A 23749-nucleotide genomic window follows, 5' to 3' on the forward strand; every position below is an offset into this window, starting at 1 on the left:
GGATAAGTAGACCTGTTTTGAAGTTGAAACTAATATGGATAGGCAGCATGAGGCACAACACATGCCTTGTAGTCCTTGTGAGCTGATTCGACTACTGGTGAAGACTTAAACTGGGAATCCAAGATGACACATGGTAAACCCCAGTTTTATCTCTTGGTGTAAAACTGGAGAATGCATTTAGTTTCTCTATACTTTCTTTCTCTTCTGGAAAATTAAGATGATTAGAACAGAGGAATTCCCTCAGGTGTCAAATCTGGTAGCACTGATGATTAATAGAACGTGGATGGATTTGACCATATGCTGATAAGCCACCTGTGACCTTAATGCATGTACTTAGACACTGAGAAGGACTTTGGACACCTTCCAGTCTGGTTTCTTTATTTGTAAAGATAAACTGAGGTTAGGAGACACAGAGTACCTTGCTAAGGTCATGTGGCTGTCTAAAGACAGAATCAGGCTCCGTGCTCTAGGCCTTCAATCCATTCTGTGCTTTTGATAAGATTAGGGAGGCCCCAGATTTTTATTAAGGAACCTATAGGCTCCATGTTGCGTAAACCATAGTTTTGGAAATTGCAACGTTTTAGTGATGAATAGTCTGTAAAGACGGTAGTCTGCATGGCATCTGGTAAAAGAAAACATAGTGAACGCCACTGCTGTTGTTTACACAAGTCCAAAGAGAGAAATTCTGTGTCTATAGAAATGAATGTCTGTGGTCCCAGCACGGGGCAGTGACACATTTAATGGGAGTTGCCTGGAGGGCCATGTTCAGATAACTAGAGATTATCTTCTGTGTTGTTTTCTATTCCAGATGATATATTCTACAAGACCTTTTGGTTTCATTTGTTCCCATTCCATGTTTGTCAAAAATCTTCTCATTAATAATTTAGTTGTTGAAGTTAATAGGACAGCCTCTGTTACGTAGGGATGGGATGGCTTTGGCACAGAAAGTCACCTAGTCTATCTCTCCATCAGCCCCCTCAGGGGGAACAAAATAAAACAAACAAACAAAACCCTAAAAAACCTTCAAAAGAAATGTGACATTTTAGTCTACCAAAATGCAGACATTTGGGGGTATTCTGTACCAATTCACCCAATAGAAAGGGTCAGAGTTTTAAACGCTGTTAACAAATGTGTAATCTCATAGAAGGAATGGGGCACACTACGTGTTTGATGTTACCCATTTTTCTTTGCACACAAGCTGAGGAGCATGAAAAATGAAAAGGCAAAGGTTAGAAAGCAGAGAAAAATGAAAAGCAGAGGTTAGGAAGAATAAAGGAATGACAATCTATTCATAGTCATAGTTTTGGTAACTACTCCTTGAATAGGAATATTTCATGAGACCAGGGGAGATAAAGAACTACAACATCTGATGAAATGCCCTAAATCTGGGGACAGGCATTCTGTGAGCCGTGTCCCAGGTGACTGCATGCAGCCCAGGCAGAGAGAAAAGACCAGCAGTGCTGTCAAAGATCGAGAAGTTCTGCATCCAGTCCAGGGAAAAAAAGGCCGACAGCCACATGCACCACAATACAACTCAGGAGTCCAAGTGCTCTGCCCATTGCAAGCACATTTTATGAATACAGACAGTCTGCCTCTTAGCGTTTTGTTTTGTTTTGTTTTGTTTTCTCCCCAAAGATCTTACATTTATTTATTTGAGAGTGAGTGAGCGAGAGAGAGCACAATCAGGGCCAAGGGCAGAGGGAGAAGCAGATTCCCTGCTGAGCAGAGAGCCTGATGTGGGACTCCATCCCTGGACTCCTGGACTCCAGAATGCTGGCCTGAACCGCTTAACTAACTGAGCCACCCAGGCGCCCCGCTCATACCACTTTTACAAGCACTCCTGCTTTGCTATGGAGACTTGAGACGTTCAGGTTACTCCTCAGGAAGGAGCCCGCAAATAATGCTTTAGAAACCAGACGTTTGGGACTACTACAGCAAATCTGTGGCCACTCTGTTGATTCAGGGACCTGGTGTTCAGAATTAATCACTTGATGCATCTCATAACGGGCTGGGTATTTGGAATGGGAGATACCAGAGGCCTAATCAGCTGGGAAAAATAAAACATTAGAGGAGCGACAGCCAGCTCTGGTTGAGACTGTCTGGAATCAGGGCACTGAGGGATTATGTGGCCTGGAGTGCATCCGTATTTAATCTAAAAGATCTACTCTGCCTTAAACTTCTTTACTTGTGTTATTTCTAAGGATTGGGGTAATCTTACCCCTCTCTTCTTCTGTAAGGGATTGGTGAGAAGCCCTAGAAATGCTGGAATCCAGTTATTTGCCAGCAGGAGACGTGCTGTATAATTAAGCTGTCATTTCCCTGGTAGGTTATTATCAGCAGGTAATAAGAAGTGTGTGTCATTATAAATTGTCATACAGCATCTCATGCTGCAGGAGATAAGGTACATCTTCTGTGGCAACACAGAGTGATCACATGGTGTCATTACGGCCATCATAAATCACAGTGTCCACTTTAATAGTTAAATAGTTATCTATAGAGGCAATACTGGAAAATTGGTTAGTAATAACTGCCTGATTTTTGATGAAGAATAATTTTTATGTAGGTCTTTTTATATAAATACCCGAGGAATTTGAAAGAAGAGCATTCATCTAAAACACACACATGAACACTTTTGTTTGTTTTGTTTTGTTTTGTTTTTGGCTTGTTGATCTTTAACTACTGATGTTGGAAGGGTCAGAAAGTCACCAAAATAGCTTCCCACTTTTGAGTTTGTTTGTTTATATTATGTTGTGTTAGTCACCATACAGTACATCATTAGTTTTTGATGTGGTATTCCGTGATTCATTGAAGAAGGGCCATATGCACCCCAATGTTCATAGCAGCAAAGTCCATAATATCCAGCCCATGGAAGAAGCCAAGATGCCCTTCAACAGACAAATGGGTAAAGAAGATGTGGTCCATATATACAAGGGAGTATTATGCCTCCATCAGAAAGGATGAATACCCAACTTTTGTATCAACATGGATGGGACTGGAGGAGATTATGCTGAGTGAAATAAGTCAAACAGAGAAAGACAATTATCATATTTTCTGAGTTTAAAGTTATCTATATTTAATATCCTATCCTATTCTATCAAGATTACTGCACAGTTGCACTAAAGAGGCCAAAACTGGCTACTAGTAAATTCAGGTCTATGTGGTTTTCTGTTGTTGGAAACCACAAGGTAGCAAGGAAATGGCTTGCCCTCTGGGGTAAAAGGAAAATATTTCTTGATTTTTGAAGGGCAAAAACTAGGAGTCTTTTCTCTCTTTTTCCTTTCCCTGGGTATTGTTTCTTGGCCATTCTTTTCCACTTCTCTCTCTCCTCTTATCATGATTTATGTTCTTCAAAATTTAATTCACATTTACCAGCTATAAAAACCTCACCTTGACTGACCCAGCTGTCTCTTCCCCTTCAGTTTAGCTGGTAGTAGACTTTGCTCTTTACATGGCAAAGTATGACAGATGTCTTCTTGGTGAGAATTTTAATATCATATCCAACTAGACTATTGCATTCCAAAGTATGAAAATATTTGTTTCCAGGATCTGACCCAATATAGAGCTTGCACCAGAATGCAAATTCACCACACGACCCAACATTTTTTTTTTACACAAGGCCCTCCTGAGGAATTCATGTAAGCTTTATTCACGATAGACTGGTACTTCAATAACACTGAGGTAAGGATGTTAATGGCCACTTTTTCTGCGGGACCTTTGGGAAGGGTGGAACAGCCTGACTGTGAGGGTTATGATGACTGGTTCATGCTGAGTTGTCACGTTCGCGATGGTGATAATCATAGGGAGGTAACATTTTCGAGCGCTCACTGTGTGTCGTGGCCTGTTCTATGTATGAACATGAATGTTCACGAGTGAACTTGATCCTTACAATGACCTGGTGAGGGGAGGCACTATGAAACTGAGGCCCAGGGAGACTGGTTAATCTCCATTAAACCTTATTGTTAGTTGTAGTGACTAAGTTGGAATTCAATCCGGATAGGACTGAAACCAAAGTCTGTTATATCTGTTTGAGTGCTGTCCAAAAGAAGTTTCTGCAATGGTGAGAATGTTCTCCATCTGCCACGTCCAATAAAGTAACCACAGACCATATGTGGCATTTGAGCCCTTGAAACGTGGCTAGCTCAACTGAGGGAGTGAATTTTTAATTTAATTTAATTTTAATTAATTTACATTTATAGTTAAATAGCCACATATGGCTAGTGGTGACTGTATTGGACAGCATAGCTCCAGATAATTTTTAGATGACTATAGGCTAATAACAGAAAAACCAAACCAGGAAAATACGTTAAAAGAATTTGCTAGTCTTCCTCCATTTCTAGAGTTTCCCTGGATCCTACATTAAAAAAATATTTTTTTGTTGTTTAATGTTAAAAGAGAAGGAAAGGAAAGAAGCACTACTTGAAATCTTTTGCCATATGGAAGCAGTAGGATTCAATTAAACAACACATTATTGACTGCCTCCTCTGGTTCAGGCATTCTGCAAGGCTTTGGGCATTATGAAAAAATGAATAGGAAGACATAGTTCCTGTCTTCAAGGAGCTCATAATCTAAGGAACCTTGTAGAGATGTTATACATTTTTCTTCCAGAGTCTCTTCATGTATAATTAAAGTATTTAAATATCTGCTATTTTATACTTTGTGGTGTTTTGCTTTTAATTTTTAATATTCTAATTTTTTCAAAAGGTAATGTATTCCCATGGTTTAAAATTTAGAGGGGACCGAGTTGCTTTTAATTCCCTTTTATGGAAGCAACCACAGTTGCTTACAAAGGTAGTTCATACCTTTATAAATATTTTGAGCATGCACAAGGAAACATAAACATATGTTCAGTCCTTTCTAAAAAAAAAATATGCACTATTGAGTAACCTTGCTTCTTGCACTTAAAAATCTGTATCTTGGATACTTTTTCATACTGGGTGCATAATATTCCATTCTGTGGCTCTGCCGTGATTTGTTTAAGTAGTCTTCTGTGGAGATTTAAGTTCTTTCCAATCTTTTGCTATTACAGGACATACAGACATGAGTAAATTTAGCAATTATATTCTAACGTGAGCCAGAGTGAATTGCATTCATGTTCCCCAGAGTATATTCCACAAACAGTCTCAGAAGGTCTTCAACACAAAAAGAGGGTTCTCTGTCTAAATTACTTTCTGTAACTTCTGGGTATTCATTGGGGATTCATAGTCTGCCTTGTTAAATTAAAATAAACCCTACAATAATCTACATCAGTGGAGACCATGTGTTTCCCAGGGCTGGATTTTCTGAGGTACTAGAAGAGACTGTTTTTGTAGGTTGAGATCCCTGGGAAGCCAACTGTGATCTAGAAATGCACATGCAGGTGGTCTGCTGGGGTGTGTTCTCTGGAAGGATACGTACTGGAAGGAAGCCATGACAGAAGTAAAGGAGGCAGAGGGGGCTGGTGAAGAGGGATGCAGTTGGCAGCAGAGACCTCAGCCAGTGGGTCCACGTCCCTTGGGGAGTGAGTGCTCTGCAGCCCAGATGGAGTTTCAGGGATGTTCCAACTCCCAACGAAGGAGGCCAAGCCCCCACACAGAGATGTTGTGATCTTGTGCTAGACAGCTCCCTTCCACTGGGGGCATTTCTGGGGACAGACCCCACTCTGAGATGTCAGTCGGGGCAGTGAGTGCAGTGAGTGCCTCTGTGTTCACCACAACTCTGAATAGCACCTTCACACCTTAATGGGAATGCGTATGGATTCCTTCATAGCCTTGCTGTTCAGAGCAAGTCACTTGATGTCTTCATCAAGAACTTTCTCTATGATAGATGGATGCCCAGCCGGAAGTTCTTGGGAGTATCTAACATTCTTTGTTTCTAATTCCATTTCAGTATGTACTAATTAAATTGCGGGGTAACGAGATAAATTTTCCCAAACATACATTTGGCCACACAGGGTCCTATGACCTGATTAGGTCAGCCGTAATCTGGTATTACTGCTATGCATTCATGGGGAAGGCACATTGTTACAGTGTTTTTAAGAGGGTGTCACTTAACCTGGGGCGGATTCTCGGGGCAAAATGGCAGGCGAGCTGAGTTAGAGTTTCGTTTGTTTTCTAAGTATTTGTGTTGCCTCTTCTTGGGTGTTTCCTGAAGGAGCTAACCTGCAGTCTCCCTGGGCTAGGAAACCTGAGTCCATGTTGCTAACATGTAAAGGATTAGACTGTCCTGAGTCTACCCAGCTTTATTTATTTATTTTTAAAGATTTTATTTATTTATTTGACAGAGAGAGAGAGAGAGAAATCACAAGTAGGCAGAGAGGCAGGCAGAGAGAGGGGGAAGCAGGCTCACTGCTGAGCAGAGAGCCCGATGCGGGGCTCGATCCCAGGACCCTGAGACCATGACCTGAGCCGAAGGCAGAGGCTTAACCCACTGAGCCACCCAGGCGCCCCTCTACCCAGCTTTAAACCACAGTCTTAGGTGCTCTTACTTATCCTCCCTGTTGAAGTTCAGGGATAAACAGGAAGCCAACAAGCCATAGCCATATCTCGGGGCATTCTATTTGAAAATTGGATGGGTCTGAATGCTTGTTCTGTGCCTTTTAGTGTGTCTGCTAATTTCAATCTCATGCCATATGCAGAATTCATCAGTTGTCCTGGCTGTCAAGGTATTTTGTTTCCTGATTGGAGAGGGAAAAGTATCCCAGGAATGCACCTCTTTGGGTGTGCCTGATAGAGTTGATGGAGCTTCATAGAGAGGATGGAAAAATATCCAGGAAAAATCTCAAAGAAGTTCTTAGGAGGTGATGGAGGAGCCCAGTGAAGTGGGAGGTAAAACCACGATTAAGGGTTGGCTGTTAAATGAGTATGATGCACAAGTGGAGACAAAAAAGAAAAAAAACAAACAAACAAACATTAAGATTGATGGCTGTGTCCAAGACCAACTTTAAAATTGAACATTTTTCTCAAAAACGATCTTTGCCATCAACACAAGCTTAATAAGAATTCTTGTTATTCTTGATATTGTATAATAGTAATGCCTTAAGTGATAGATTATTTAAAAGGGGGATTTGAAAGGGAATAAACTAGAAAAGATATTGTTAGAGGACGAAAAATGATGAAATGATGAAAATAGGAATTTGCCTTAAACAGATCCAAAACAAATTAATCTTTTCTGACCAGTCATTGACTCTTTCCTTCTCCTCCATAATAGTTGGTATCTTAGATGTCTTTATGCTAACTCTGAAATGTTTCTGGAACCACGTCCTTCATAAGCCATTTGCAATGATTCATTTGCAGAGTGTCAGGTCCTAGAGCATGCTGGCTGCTTCTAATGATTTAACTGTGGAGTCCGCTTAAAATCCCAGTCTCATCTTCATTTGTTCCTCCAGTTCAAGTTAGACCTGTGAGACCAGTAGGGGGAAGAGGGTGTGGTTCACGTTTTCATGCCTTCTAGACTCCTTCTGGTTTTCACTGATGGAAATTGGGACCCAGAGGGTACGTAGGGCAAAAGGGCCAGATCTCTTGTGATAGGAGGTCATTCTCTGTTGGTTGTTGTTTCTCTTCCTGGCTAATAGTAACTCACCATTGATACTTTCTGTGGGGGGGAGGATTCTAGAGTTGGGCATTTCCTTGGGACTTGTGTGAGTTCTTCCTCACACATATAGTGGTCTCTACACTGGCCCACTGTGTGTGATTAGTCTTAACCTCTTCCTGTCCTCTTAGCTCTCTCCACTAGTGGGACAGCCTACCAGGTAAGTCCCTAATGGGACTTACCATCAGGTAAGCAAGGGGACTTACCTGAGTCCCCTTGCTAAGAGGCCGGCTTTGATCCACAGCTTTGCTGAATCAAAGGCTGGAAATAAAATTTGATGCTTTTCTCCATTATTATATTTTTTCCCCTTTGGTCAGGTAAGTTTAACAGCAAATCCCTTGAGCTGATGTGATGTCTACCCAGGAGATGAGATGTCAGTCTGTACTGCTCAGGCTAGCTACCATAACAAAATATCAGACCTGAGCTTCTGGAGGCTGGAAAGTCTGAGATCAAGGTGGCTGCTATTCGCTTCTCTGTTGAAGACTCTTCTTGGCTTGCAAGTGGCTGCCTTCTCGCTGTGTCCCTACGTGGTGGAGAGTGAGGAAATAATGTCCATGGTGTCTCTTCTAATCCCATCATGGGGTCCCCACCTTTATGACCACATTCAACCTTAATCACATCTCCAAACACCATCACAGTGGGGGTAGGGCTGTGACATAAGAATTTTGGGGAAAACAATTCAGTCTGTAGCACAGTCTCTTTTATGTATAGCCCCATAGCATTTCTCATCATTCCCTTGGCTTGTGATTCTAACCATTGCCTTTCTCTTCCTTCCTGGTATTTTAGTATTCTGTGTATGGATGTGGGAAGGGTTCTTGGGGTGAAGTTGGTGGTCTGGAGGAAGTAAAAGGAAGTAGTAAGGGCTTGCCTGAGTTAGCTCTGGACTGGGTGTCTGGACCTAGCTGTAAAACTCTCTTTAGAGGGGCGCCTGGGTGGCTCAGTGGGTTAAGCCTCTGCCTTCGGCTCAGGTCATGATCCCAGGGTCCTGGGATCGAGCCCCATGTTGGGCTCTCTGCTCAGAAGCGAGCCTGCTTCCTCCTCTCTCCCTGCCTGTCTCTCTGCCTACTTGTGATCTCTGTCTGTCAAATAAATAAAATAAATCTTTAAAAAAAAAAAACAAAACTCTCTTTAGAATGTGGGGCAACTTAATGCTTCTTCATCCCCAGCATTGGGTTCTGTTCATCAGTTCCAGGGCAAGAGTAAAGCCACATTCAAGATTCTCTTAAACTATCATCCTTACCCACCTTCTTGAATTCTCAGCTCTGTAGACAATGTCAATTTGCTGGAGTGACACTACTAATTTTTTTATTTTTATTTTTTTTTAAAGATTTTATTTATTTATTTGACAAATAGAGGTCACAAGTAGGCAGAGAGGCAGACGGGGGCAGGGAGCAGGCTCCCCACTGAGCAGGGAGCCTGATGTGGGGCTTGATCCCAGGACCCTGAGATCATGACCTGAGCCAAAGGCAGAGGCTTTAACCCACTGAGCCATCCAGATGCTCCACTAATTTTTTTTTAAGTAGTATATCATTTTTTATTCTTTTACTTTCAATCTATCTCTTTATGTATTTTTTTATTAATGTGTATTATTTGTTTCCAGGGTACAAGTCTCATTCTTAAAGGCCAGCTCAAATGTCACCTTCTCACTGAAGTCTTTCCCAATCCCTCATCTTCCTCTCTTTAGAATTAATTGCTTTACCCTGTGTTTTAACATGGGCCTTTCTTTGTTTTTCGATTCAAACACTAAGTGCATTAGTTAGTTGTTTGCAATTTTTTTTTTCATTTTTTTTAAAGATTTTATTTATTTATTTGACAGAGAGAAATCACAAGTAGGCAGAGAGGCAAGCAGAGAGAGAAGAGGAAGCAGGCTCCCTGCCAAGCAGAGAGCCCGATATGGGGCTCGATCCCAGGACCCTGGGATCATGACCCGAGCCGAAGGCAGAGGCTTTAACCCACTGAGCCACCCAGGTGCCCCAGTTGTTTGCAATTTTACCCCCAGGTTGACAAGTTCCTTAAGGATCAAAACCAGTTACTATGTTCTTATACACGTTGAGTTTTGAATAAATATTTTAAATAATTCAGGAAGGTTCCAGCATACAACCATGCATATTGAATGGCTACACTTTTGGACTTAGAATTATATGAAGCTTTTATTAAATCAGTAAGAGTCAGAAATAAGATTATATAGATAATTTTATTATTATTAATATTAACATAAATATCCTGTATGTTATGGGCCATACCGAATTTTGGATGTTTCTTATTTTATATTCCTTAACTTTTAAAAATGGCAGAAGTATGACTACCTTTTTTTAAAATGGAAATATCCTACTTTAGGGTTTTCAAATGGTATAATTTGTTGGTATATTCAAACCCCTTCAAAATTGTATATCCCTTGAAAATATGATGTTATAATGTTGTGTTTTACTTCTGAGTGTCTGAGTGGAGACTTTGCTACTCCACTCTTAGAACAGATATTTGTAACTTATTTTCAGCATCTTGCCTGGAGTTGGTCAGTAACTTGGTATCAAAACTCGACCATTCTCTTACACTATACACAAAGATAAACTTGAAAGGGATAAAAGACCTCAATGTGAGGCAGGAATCTATCAAAATCCTAGAGCAGAACATAGGCTAACCTCTTCAACATCAGCCACAGCAACTTCCTTCAAGATATGTCTCCAAAGACAAAGGAAACAAAAGCGAAAATGAACTTTTGGGATTTCATCAAGATCAAAAGCTTCTGCACAACAAAGGAAACAGTCAACAAAACAAAGAGGCAACTCACGGAATGGGAGAAGATATTCATATTCGCAAATGACACTACAGACCAAGGGCTGATATCCAAGATCTATAAAGAACTCTTCAAACTCAACACACACAAACCCGATAATCATGTTAAAAAAAAAAAAAAAAGGCCAGGAGACATGAACAGACACTTCTCCAAAGAAGACATACAAATGGCTAACAGACACATGAAAAAACGTTCATCATCACTAGCCACCAGGGAGATTCAAATCAAAAGCACATTGAGATACCACCTTACACCAATTAGAATGGTCAAAATTAACAAGACAGGAAACAACATTTGTTGGAGAGGATGTGGAGAAAGGGGAACCCTCTTACACTGTTGGTGGGAATGCAAATTGGTGCAGCCACTTTGGAAAACAGTGTGGCGATTCCTTAAGAAATTAAAAATAGAGCTTCCCTATAACCCTGCAATTGCACTACTGGGTATTTACCCCAAAGATACAGATGTAGTGAAAAGAAGGGCCATCTGTACCCCAATGTTCATAGCAGCAGTGGCTACAGTCACCAAACTGGAAAGAACCAAGATGCCCTTCAACAGATGAATGGATTAAGAAGATATGGTCCATATATACAATGGAGTATTATGCCTCCATCAGAAAGGATGAATACCCAACTTTTGTATCGACATGGTCGGGACTGGAAGAGATTATGCTGAGTGAAATAAGTCAAGCAGAGAGAGTCAATTATCATATGGTTTTACTTACTTGTGGAGGACACGGGGAGATGGAGAGGAGAAGTGAGTTGAGGGAAATCGGAGGGGGAGACAAACCATAAGAGACTGTGGACTCTGAGAACCAAATTGAAGGTTTTGGAGGGGAGGGAGTTGGGGGGTTGGGTGAGCCTCGTGGTGGGTATTATGGAGGGCACGTGTTGTATGGAGCTCTGGGTGTGGTGCTTAAACAATGAATTTTGGAACACTGAAAAATATAAAATTTTTTAAAATGTCAGAAGGTCCTTGAAATTAAATATCATAACATTTGTGCATCCTTTGAATAAATTAGTGACATTTAAGATTGCTAAATTTAAAAAAAGAAAGTAAATCTTTTAGCTTTTATGAGCCAAATTATCTACCAAATTAGTCCACTCTGCCTTTATTCCTGCCATAGACGTGGATGGGTGTGACTCTGTCCCAATAAAACTTTATGTACAAAACAGGTGGTGGGTGAGGTTTGGGCTGTGGGTTATGGTTTGCCTACTGTGCATATATAAGATGAAGAAATTCTGTTTCTCACTTGATCCTATATTATCTCTTTTTTTTTTTTTTAGATTTTTTTTTTTAATTTATTTGACAGAGAGAGATCACAAGTAGGCAGAGAGGCAGGCAGAGAGAGAGGAGGAAGCAAGCTCCCCGCTGAGCAGAGAGCCCGACGCGGGGCTTGATCCCAGGACCCTGAGATCATGACCTGAGCCAAAGGCAGAGGCTTTAACCCACTGAGCCACCCAGGCGCCCCCCTATATTATTATCTTAAAGGAACTGAGATGCTTAAAACCAACCAAATATGTAATCCAGCCATCCAGTTTCTGAATGATTTCACCAGCATAAGGAAATTAGAGATTAAAGTAGATCAGATTTTTTTTCAATGACTCTTTGAAACTTTTGAAAAATATTGAGAACAATGTGAAGTCAAGTTCAGTCTCAAGAATGAAACAAAATAAAGTCATAGAAATGGAAATTCAAGGGAAGTGACTTTTTTTTGATAAAGTGAAAATACACATTTTATTTTTACTTTCAGTTTACATTTATCCCTTCAGGAAAGAATTCTGTAACGTGTGTATAGATCAGGATAAACAAAGGAGTAAGTAGAAGTGTTTATGAAAATTAAAACAATACAAATCCTTGTAGGAAAAAGGTAACTCCTCTCTAGTGCAGTCATTTCCGGCATCAGGAAATAATAAAGTAAATATAAATTGAAAGAAAAAGTATGATGAGTTCGCTTCATATGATTCCTTGAAACTGCTCTGTTTCTTAGAATTTTTATTAGGAATTCCCCAAACTCAAGAAACAACTTAATGACAGTTTCAGCGTAGACACGTGTTAGGAGTTGCTGCTGCTGAGAGCTCAGGGAAGAATCAGGATGGGATTTTGGATATTGAGGGATAGAATAGCATTCTTAGAATAGCAGCGTAGCTCTGAATTGTCTTGTCACTATGAGAGATTTTTGAAAATAGACACATTATTTTAAGAAAACCCGTTATGATCTATTCTGGGGCAGGAAATAGAGGAATTTTCTTTAAATGAAATCATACTTGAAATATGCAAAAAAATTTAACAGGAGCCTCCCCTCAGTTGTTTTGAGGTCATAAGCAAAGTGCCATGTACTTTCTGTGTTTCTAATTCTCCTTGATTCCTAGACTTTTAGTTATGGCTTCCTTCGGGATACTGCATAAGAGAAGCATTTTGATGTGGTTATTTTGTGTAGGCCTGTGATAGTTGTTCTTGTCTGATGTGAGGGAGGATTGAGAAGAGTATAGGCTAGGTAGAATTAAAGATACATTCTTACAGTTTGCATAGTCAAAACAGGCCATCAACTGTAAGATGTTTCTTATTGAGCACTGGGGTTGCAGTAACAAGGATTGAGAGAGGTGCTATTTCTGTAGGCTGTTCCTTTGAAGGTAGCTTTTATTTTGGGGAATCCATTAGGAAGCATACTAGACTCTATGCTCAAGAAATTTTGGCCACAGTGATGTTTGTGCTAACTAAATATCCCATGTAGTATTTATCATTATCTTTGTTTTCTTTTTTTTTTTTTTTAGATTCTGAAATAAATGCATTTAGAAAGCTGAATTTGAGCATAAACTAGATTATATAGGATCTCTTTTCTACACGCTTTCCTTTTTTTATTTTGGCCAGGACTACAACTTATAGGCATGGGTGGTCTTGAGTCATCATCTTTAATTCAATTTATATCAAGCTTTTAATTTTTTTCCTTACTATTTTTCTGATTATCAAAGTAACATGTGCTCATTATGGTAAGAGTGAAACTATAGGAAACCGTAAAGTGGGGAAAATATCAGATCCAGCAATGCAATTATTAAGAGACAACTTGTTGCATCATTATTTTTTCTACATAGCGGATACAAAAAAGTTGGAACATTTGCCTCGTAGTTTGTTTTCTTAACAGCAGACGGTGACATTTCCCTGTGACATTACATAAGTAAAATAAATATTATTCTTAATGTGCATATAATACTCTGATTTAAAATGTATCACAATCTATTGTGATTGCATTCATTTGTGGTTATTAAAAATAATACTTATGTGAATATATCTTTGAATAAATCTCCATCTAGATTTCTGACAATTTTGTTAAGGAAAATTTCCAAAGAGGAGAATTAAGATGTCTGACATTTTAAATATTTTAATGGTGCTCAGCACATATTCCAGAAAATATGTATAAATTTATACCTTTGGCCCCATTCTGTGAGCCTTGGTGACACGGTATCCTCATGAGTGCTGACATTTTAGAGTTTTAAAACAATTCTTTCTGGTGCCGTGACGAATAGCGCAGTAGCTTGGGACCAGTGTAATCTCCTGCCAGGAACTCATATGGCATGGGATTGCAGGATGACTCACAAACCATCCATAACAAACGACAGAGTCAGAGAAAAGCCATAAAATCCAGTCTTGTGTCAGTGTAGGCAAAAGCCGCGGAGGCCCAAGCAGAATTTGTCCCGGAAGCCCTACTGAATGGCACAGAGGAAAGGCAAGACAGGACGGCCCCGTGACAGCAGAGGTCCACAGTCACCAGCAGATCAGTAGTCCAAGAAGGAAAGAACCCTGTTCTGAGTTGGAACGAAGCTCCAACAGGAAGTCACTGCTGTAAGAAATGGAGAAAGATTCTCTGTTCCCGTTCCTGGCAGATCTCAGAGGGCACGTTCCAGAAGGAGGGGAATGCACCGGAAGGAAGGGACTGTGTTCCTCAGTGGCAGCTTCCAGGGATGAAGCTAGACCGGCTCAGAGCAGAGGCATACGCCGCCTCTTAGAAACTCCGAGGGACATCACAGGGGCTTCTTGCTGGGCTTTCCTCCTGACATGGAGATGGGAATGAACAAACAGGCTCTGTGGCTCATCTTTAACCAGGATGATGATGGAGTTAGTAACACATTCTTGACCTTCTCTCTGCCTGAGAATGACCACTTAAGGTGCAGTCTGTGTGCTGTGTGCCCTTAGAAATGCCTAGCTCCACAGTCCTCCCTTCTGTGGGCTCTCTCCCCTCTCCTACTTCTCGCCCATTTTCACTTCCTCCTGCTTGCCTGGAATCGCACTCCTTAATGGAATACTTTTTCTGTGTTTAATGATGATGTCATATCTATTGTTTGTCTGGTTTCCATTGGGATTTCTCCTCTGATTCATTTGTTCTAAAAAAACGTATTGCTTGATTTTCAAGCATCTAAGAATTCCCTAGGTATTTTCCTGTTACTGATTTCACAGCCAGAATTGTCAGAGAATAAGCATTGAATAATTTCAGTCCTTTTAATTTTGTAATGACTTGCTTAATGACCCAACATATGGTCAACTTTGGCAAATGTTCCAATAGAACTTGAAAAAAGTGTGAATTTTGACGTTGTTTGTATAATGCAGCGTACAAGTCAGGTAGATCAAGAGTATTTTTTTTTTCAGACCTACCCTATCCTTCCTGAATTTACATTTTATTATTATTCTATGAACTTGTGAGAGGGATATTTTTAAATCACCCACAATAATTGAGTTTGAATTTGCCTATTTTTCCTTTGGTTCTATTCATTTTCTTGATAAAATTTAAAGCTATGGTTTTAGGAGGTTTTCTCTTGGATAGTGACCCCCCCCCCGATGGATGGACATTTTCATGGGTATGAAGTGCCCTCCTGTCTTGTTATTTGGCTTACTGTCTGCTTTTGCCAATATTATACAGTTATCCCAGATTATTTCATTTAATGTTTGCATGATATATAGTTTCCCTTCCATTTACCTTCGGCCTGTCTTTGTCCGTATGTTACAGGCGTGTCTCTTAGCTCTGTTTTACATTTTTGTTTTTAATTCCACTGGACAATCTTAGTCCATTTTCATTTAATATAAGTACTGATATAATTCTGTTTATATCTCCCATCCATCTCTTTATGCAGCTTTTTCTTCCTTTCTTGCTTTTGTGTAGTTAATCAACTTTTTACTATCCCCTTTTCCTCTACTAATTTGTTAGTTAATATTTTACTCTTATGTGTTACCTTAAATATTACAACATGCATCTTTTTAAAGTAGATACTCTGGATATTAGTTGTTATCTACATCATTTGTGTATTACATTCTATCTGGTGATTTTTTTTTTTAAAGATTTTTTTTATTTGACAGAGAGAGAGGCGGGGAACACAAGCAGGGAGAGTGGGAGAGGGAGAAGCAGGCTTCCTGCTGAGCTGGGAGCCTGATGGGGGATTCAGTCCCAGGACCCTGGGATCATGACCGGAGCGAATGGCAGTCACTTAACGACTGAGTCACCCAGGCTCCCCTTATCTGGTGATTTTTTTAAGAAGAGATGGTTTCAGTGTGCTTTAACCTCTTTTAGAGTAATACAAACTTTAAATTATTTTCATGAGGTCATAATATCGTTGACCACCTAAGCTTGGTCAAAATTTCACAATGATTTCATTTATGAACATCAGTGCAAAACTCAGAAAATTATCAGGAGAAAGAATCCAGTAACTCATTCAAGGAGTAATATATCATGATAAAATAGAGTTCATTCCAGGAATGAAAAATTATGAACTCTACTAAAAAGAATTCATCATATTAATTGATGTAAGGGAAAAATTATGTTAATTTCTATAGATGCTGAGTGTTCATCTGACAAAATTCAACAGCCATTCTAGATATTTTTTTTTAAAGAAGACAACTCAGTAAAGTATGAGTTAAGCATTTTGTAACCCTAACAATTTATGCAATCACACATATATACACATGCCAAAGACAGTATAATAATTAATGGCAAAATGCTAGAGGCACTTCTCTTTCTGCCAAAAGACAAACCAGATAAGGGCGCACAGCTCTCATGCCTACTGCTGATGCTTTACCAGAGCTGTTAGTCAACAGCACCAGACAAGAGAAACTGTTGTTGTAGATGACTTTAATACTTAGAAAACCCTGAAGAATGTAACTGAAAAGATTTCTAACTATGATTCAATTCTAACATCTAAAAGAGAACATGGGAAAAAAAAAAAAAAAGAAAGACAAATCTGACTCATTAAATCCTTTGGTTTGGCAAAAAACAAAAAAGCAGCTACTCTAGAGAAATCCTGAAGACGAATGGTAAACTTGGCAAAAGTATTTACCTCTGAAATCACCAAGTTTTCTTTTTCTTTTTTTTTAGATTTTATTTATTTATTTGAGAGAGAGAGCGAGAAGAGCACAAGCAGTGGGAATAGCACAGGGAGAAGCAGACTCCCAGCTGAGCTGGGACATAGGGCCCTGGGATCATGACCTGAGCCGAAGGCAGACTCTTAGCCATCTCAGCCACCCAGGCACCCTGCCAAGAGTTTTCCAATGGATTTTAGAAATCGTGGGTTTGGGGAGAAATAAAAAGCAGTAGAACAACCGGCAAAGATCATCAATAGGCAGTTTGCATAACAAGAAATGCAGTCTTTGAATTCATAAAAATTCAACCTCATGCAAAATGGTAGTCTTCTTTTTTGATTTATGGAATGTGGGAATATAAATATATATTTCTCAGTTTGCTTGCATTTCATCAGGAAACTGTCAAGGATTCACAGGAGCTAATAAAAATGGTTGTTTAATTAAAGAGAAGAGGTTGGAGAGAATACAGGGTGGAAAGGGAAGAGAATGAGGGCGTGATTTCTAAATGAATTACCTTTTCATATTGTTTTGTTTCTCAACATTGTGACTATATTACCTTTAGAGAAAAAAATACAATAAAATGTAATTTTTTTGTGAATTTATTAAGTGAGAAATTTTATTTCATTCTATCTTGCATTCTTGGTAACTGTGGACACTGAATTCCTTAAAAGTGTCTGCATTTTTACTCGTTGTACCTATCTGTTCAAGTTTCTCATATTTGGAGATTTTTTTCTTATCAAATTTTATAATCCTTTAATATGTAAGTCACCAGTACATTTAAAATTTTTATTTAGACATTTTTAGTCTGTTTATCCCATTACTTTATTCATTATTCATTAATATATTGAACTTAATCATTTTTATTTTGTCAAATCAATCTTATTTTGTCGAATTTTTTAAAAATTGCCTTAAGCCTATCCAGAAATCAGGTGCTTACTTAACGTATTTTTTCTAGCTGTCTTTTTTTTTTAAAGCTGGAATTTGTCATATGAAGTGAGAGGAGAATATAATTTTTCTCAACACCTAACCAGTAGCTTCATAGGATCTTTGTTAAATAATAACCATTTTTTCTTACCTGCTGTTCCAAGATTCTTTCATAGAGATATCTGTCAATACAGTGGTCACTTATTTTCATTTTGTGGTAAATTTTGACATCTACTAGGAGTAGTTGTTTTTTTTTTTTAATTGCCTTTTAATTTCAAAATTATTTTCACCAGTGGACTCTTCCACATGAACTTAAAAATCATAGAGTCAGTCTCACTTCCTGTTTCAATTTTTATGTCAATTTCACTTCCAATTTCATTTCTTATGAAATAATTTGGAAAGAAAATTATACCTCTGTAATATACAGTGTTAACCATTCAGGAATTAAATATGCTTCTCAAAGTATTTGATTGTCCTTTTTGCTTTCAATCTAATTTTACTGATTTTTTTATATTGTTCTAGTGTATTTCCTTATCATGTTCATTCCTAAATATTGTATAATTTTGTCAGTAATGTGAATTAGGTAATTTTCTCTACATATTACTAAGATACAGATGATGAACATGAAAATAAGTGGTTATTTAATTTTTATTTTTCATTCATTTTGTTACAAACTTTCTCATAGAACTTGCTATTTTAGTTCATATGATGTCTCAGGTAATTTGCTTACTTTGTTAGTTAAATAATTGTAGAATCAAAATAAATAATTATAATATCTACAAGTAATGGTTTTATGTTTTTGAATAGTTATAATTGTATATTTTTACACCTTGTTTTTATTAATCAAATTTCAGGGGCACCTGGGTGGCTCAGTTGGTTAAACATCTGCCTTTGGATCAGGTTATGATCGCAGGGTCCTGGGATCGAGTCCTGCCCACATCAGGCTCCCTGCTCAGTAGAGGAGTCTGCTTCTCTCTCTGCCTCTATGCGCTCTCTCTCTCTCTCTCTCTCAAATAACTAATAAAAGCCCAAAAAAGATAAAAGAAAGAAAAGAAATTCTGGGAATTTCTTCCAGATACCAAAGAATAGCCGTGAGAGCATCCATTCTTATTCTTTTTTCTTTTTTTTAAATTTATTTATTTGACAGAGAGAGAGAACACAAGCAGGGGGAGCAGGAGAGGGAGCAGGATCTCCACTGAGCAGGGAGCCCGATGCGGGGCTTGATCCCAGGATCCAGGGATCATGACCTGAGCTGAAGGCAGACGCCCAACTGACTGAGCCACCCAGGTGCCCCCATTCTTATTCTTCAACACGATGGGGATACTTGGAGTGATTTGCTAGTAGGTTTGAAGCTGGAATTAGTTTCAGGAAGATTTGCTTGTAATAGGAAATTACTATTCTATTCCTATTATTAAGAATTTATTATTCTAAAAAAATGTGTAATAAATTTTCCCAGAGGTATTTTTAGCTCAGGACTGGTGCAGTGTTGAAGAGATCAGGCTGACTAGAATTTGAAATGCGGCTCTCCAGCTTGGCAGTGTTGCATCACAGCCTCTGGGTGGCTGCTTAGGCTCTGCTCTCCGTTTCCTCATTTATAAAGTGCAGATAGCAATCATACCTACCTCATAGGCATTCTATAAATGGCACATGAGCTAAAGCCTGTGATGCGTTTGGCATTGCCCTTAGAATAGAGCTGGCACTCAGTAAGCAATGACTATTATTGCCATCTTTGAGATGATGGTATGATTTTTCTATGGGATAACTTAAGATGAAAGAATTTGAGCAAAGCAAATCTGCCTGGAATGTTCGATTGCATGGCCCACTTTAGTGAGAGCTCACACCTGCCCACCCCGTGTTTGAGCATCTGTGGTTTAATTCTTACTCTTTTTTTCCACTCTCAGTATGCCACTGACCTTAACAAAAATGTGTACTTGCTTTGTCCAGTCAGCAGGATTAAGAAACAAGTTCGTCTTCTACTTTTCAGGGCTCTGTTTATTCAGTTATCAGGAAGAAGGGTGGAGTTGAATCAAATACTAATTTTTCAGTGTTTTTTCCTTCTAGTTCTCTTATAGTGCGTGATATTGGGAAAGATGCTTATTTTTGTCTGGGTATTGTAATGCACATAATATTCAGAAGGTTGTCAAAGCCCTCTGAGGGTTAGCCATACACACACATATATACCGAGGATTAGTCCTGTATGTGCATAAGCATGGACCTCGCTTTCATCATCTGCCTAAGTAAGCTTACTTAATTCTCTATCTAAGTTTTAATTTTCTGATGTAATTGGTTATTTAAATATTCAAAGGAAAAAGCTAACCCGAGGTTAACATTTCTTTATGGGACATTAGGCTTTGTCTACCATCACTGTTATTAGTAAAGCACACTTTATAGGGATGGATTTGTGCATTACAAAAGCATCCATGATGTGTGATTATTTTTTCTCAATATGTATTTTATAATTGTGGTTAAACCACTTTGTAATTTTATTAAAATTTGTTGTATGATTACTTTCGTGATAGCGATAATACTCTCAGCAAGCATATATGCATGTGCCTGCTGAGAGAGATTTTCTTTGAAATGGAAGTCCTTTGGAAAGACAGATGCTGCAGATCCTCTGAGCCTCAGTCTACCTTACTGGGTCATGCTTTTAAAGCCATCTCTGTTCTACTGGGGTCAGCTTGCTTTATGCCATCTCCCCACTGCCTTTCCTGTGCACGCTGCTGGCTCCTTCTCAGTCATCTTCTATGTTCTTTTGTGGGTTTAGGGAGAAACTTCTGACTTGCTTCCAGAGAGGAGGCTTGGTTGTGTTCTCAGTCTTTTTCTCTGCCTAGCTGATCCTTGTCTTGGTTCTTCTATCACATTTTACTGCCTCTAGAATGGGGCTACCCAACACATTGGTATCCATTAGGGATTTCAAAGCTGAGAGGCAGGACCAAGCCTTCCCCCAAGTGTACTCTCCACTCACTTTCCCAAACATATCAACCCCCTGAAGGGGGAATTTACTGCACACGTGTCTTCTTCAACCTCTGTTTCTCTTAGGCTTCTTACGTCCTCGTTGAGACATCGACTTGCATCCCATCCTTCTGATCCTGATGGTAACCTGTTGTCTGGTGTTTATGTATAGATTGTGTTTTTACTCTCTACTGTGAAGAAGCTCTCTCTAGACCAAGTCACATTTTCAAGGTAGGAGCCTCTGGTAAAGCCAGATGGTAGGGGTCTTCCAAACAGGAATGAACATTACTTTAGTTGAGAAGAGCATAGTATAGTGGTAAAAATATGGATGCAAGCCAGGCTGCCTGGTTTCCTGCTCTGATGCTGCCACCTGTTTTCACTGTGTAACTTTGGGCAAATAGTGTAATTTCTCTGTTCCTCAGATTTCTCAGCTTTGTGCTATGATAATATCATTATCTTCCTTACAAAGTTGCTGTAAAAAATGTTAAAAATATATGCATAGCTTAGAACAGTAACTGATAAGTAGTACTTGATTATTTGTTAGCAATTATTCTTTTGATATTTTTAGTCATAGTAAAAAATTATCCTTCTTTTAGATATTTGAAGGCATGGAACATAAGTGGAATGTGGTAAAGTGATCGACCTCACTGGAGGGAAATAAGAAACTTGCTATTAGCAAGTAAATGGAAAATTTGGAAATAAAGGTACCTGAGTGAGTAGGACTTTGAAAGTGTCATAGTATGTATGTATGTATGTATTGAAAGTACCATGGTATTTAGGCATATAGTAGTAAGCAATAGGAAGACTTGATAAAATTTGGGTGACAGTAATGTTATAAATGAACCCATAAGGAATACAAAGAGTAGAATCAAAAAGTGAGAGAAAAGTTTGAAGTTAAGACAGTTCAGCCTTAAGGAGACACAAGCCCAGATTAAGTTGTTGCAAATAGCAGCAGGGATCCAGGAAGACATAGAGATGACTGGCTGGGGTTATAGAGGGACTCCAGCCAGTGTTGAATAGGAGAGAAATGGAGAGTTGTCAGAAGAGGGTACTGTCTAGGGAGAACTTTTTTTGAGGGGAAGGGGGTGGTGTGTGTTGGGAGGTACTCCTTTCTCTGCTATAGTCTATAAGAGTTTTTGTAGGCCTGGACAGAAAATTTTTGATTTTAGGTCAAGTTTGAGATAGCGATAGGCTATTCAAGTAGAAACATCCATTGGTCAGGAATTGACAAATAGTTTGTGTTAAGGGCAAGATGATAAATAATTTAGTCTTTGTGCACCCAATATGGACTCTTTACATATTTACATATTTACAGAATCTTCTTTTTAAATATTTTAAACTCTTCTTCTAATTTTTTTAAAAAGGTAAAAAATGTAGAACAAAAACAAGCTGCAACCTGATTTGTCATCTAAAGACCTAGCTTGCCAACCCCTGCTGTAATTTATTGCAGAAGAACAGGATCTTGGCAGAGTTGTTGTGGGTTAGAGATCTAGATTTAGATTTCTTTTTTTTAAGGATTTTATTTATTTATTTGACATCGAAAGAAATCACAAACAGACAGAGAGGCAGGCGGGGGTGGGCGGAGCAGGCTCCTCACCGAGCAGAGAGCCCGATGCAGGGCTTGGATCCCAGGACCCTGAGATCATGACCTGAGCCAAAGGCAGAGGCTTAACGCACTGAGCCACCCAGATGCCCCTAGATTTAGATTTCTTCCTCTTCAGCAACTATATGATTTGAGAAGTCATTAGTGAGCATGGATGCCTGTATTACAGTATTCTAACTAAAATTGAATAGTGTTATGAAGATAAAATGATATAAATATTTAAAGCAAAAGAATTTTTGTCTAGAACTAGATTTTATAAAATTGTATTTTTCTTCTTGTGAGTCCTGTAAAGTTACTTTGTAAGAACTTCTCTTTCAACTAGATACCCAAGTAAGTTCAATAAAATTAATATAGATACGTTTCTAAAATACTCATGAGAACGTAACATAACCATTTCAGGGAATTCATGATTTCATAGTTCCACAGAAATTAACACAAAGTTATGTTTGACTTGCTGGGTGTCACGGGTGTCACAGAGACGAAAAGTGTTACTTTTGGTCTATGATGCTGTCATCATGATAAATGATAGAATGAAACCAGACATAAGAATTGTAGCTGATGTGGGAGAGAGAGGTTCTTGTCTCATGGGGTCTAAGAATGAATCTCTCAGACAAAGGAGCGTGAGTAAAGTAATAGAAGTTTATTAAGCAAGGATATAGGAGAAAAGCTCTCAGGAGTGAGAGGGGCCCCTACAGGTTGCCACTGAAGGCTTTTAGGGATCTCTTTTATAGAAAACTAACCAGGGAACTTAAATCTGTATAACATCTCTATTGATTGCACCGTTGAGTAAGGACCAGTGATAACCCCTTCAGTGGCGTCCTTGTTAGGGTCCAGTAATTCTTGGTTGGTCACAAGTAGCTGTTATATAAGACCCCACCTCTGACATCTAGGACTGGATGGTCTAGTTTGTTCCCTTATCTCTGGTTTCCTTTCATCTCCTACGTTTTGAATTTTGTGAGCCTGATCCTATGGCCCCGTGCCTGTCTCTCCCTGCCTAGCCCTGCCTGTCCCTTATTCATAACCAACTGCCCTTCACTTTAAGACATTGAGATTATTTATATTTTAACTGTGGGTTTGGAGGGAGTTGTATTCTTTTAAGACTGACCAAAGTAAATGCGTATAGAAAGAATTAATAAAACAATTTGAGTTCTTTAATTCTATCCAAATTAACCAGAATCAATGGTACAATTTAAAGAAGGCTCTTAAGCTAGCCAAAATTAATGAGTCCATTTATTCCCTCGATTCAAGTAGATTACTAGAGAGTAATTTTCCTAGCTGACATTTATTGATTGTAAATTTAGCCAAGGCATTTTGTATTTTACAACAAATTTCTAGAGAGATTCAGTCTTTTTCATTAAAACCCAGAAATTATTTTGTTTTAGTTAAAGTGATGCTTTATTTCTGATAAACTTTTGAAATCCACAGAGACTGTTACTTTCTTATGGATGCAGAGTTCAGATTACAGAGAGTAGTTTTAGATGAACTCAGTATTATGTTCAGTTTCAAGTTCTCAGTTTTAAGAGAAACATTGATAAATAGAATTTGACTTAGGAGAAGACAACCAAGAATAT

General features: G+C 38.8%; 1 protein-coding gene across 5 annotated transcripts in view; it reads left to right on the top strand.

Annotated features, from left to right (window-relative positions):
- The window catches only part of IL15 (interleukin 15), an 80133-nt gene that overhangs the window by 15308 nt on the left and 41076 nt on the right, over positions 1-23749 (top strand). Inside the window, exon 2 of one of the 5 annotated variants that reach the window (XM_047718520.1) lies at positions 21172-21279. The exons of 3 other annotated variants lie outside the window; for them this stretch is intronic. The gene's annotated coding sequence lies outside the window, so the exon portion shown is untranslated. Of the gene's footprint in view, positions 1-13803; positions 14521-21171; positions 21280-23749 lie in introns of those variants that run through there. One more of the 5 variants, XM_047718522.1, reaches the window with a different exon arrangement.

Source organism: Lutra lutra, chromosome 2, assembly GCF_902655055.1.
Source record: "Lutra lutra chromosome 2, mLutLut1.2, whole genome shotgun sequence".
NCBI lineage: Eukaryota > Metazoa > Chordata > Mammalia > Carnivora > Mustelidae > Lutra > Lutra lutra.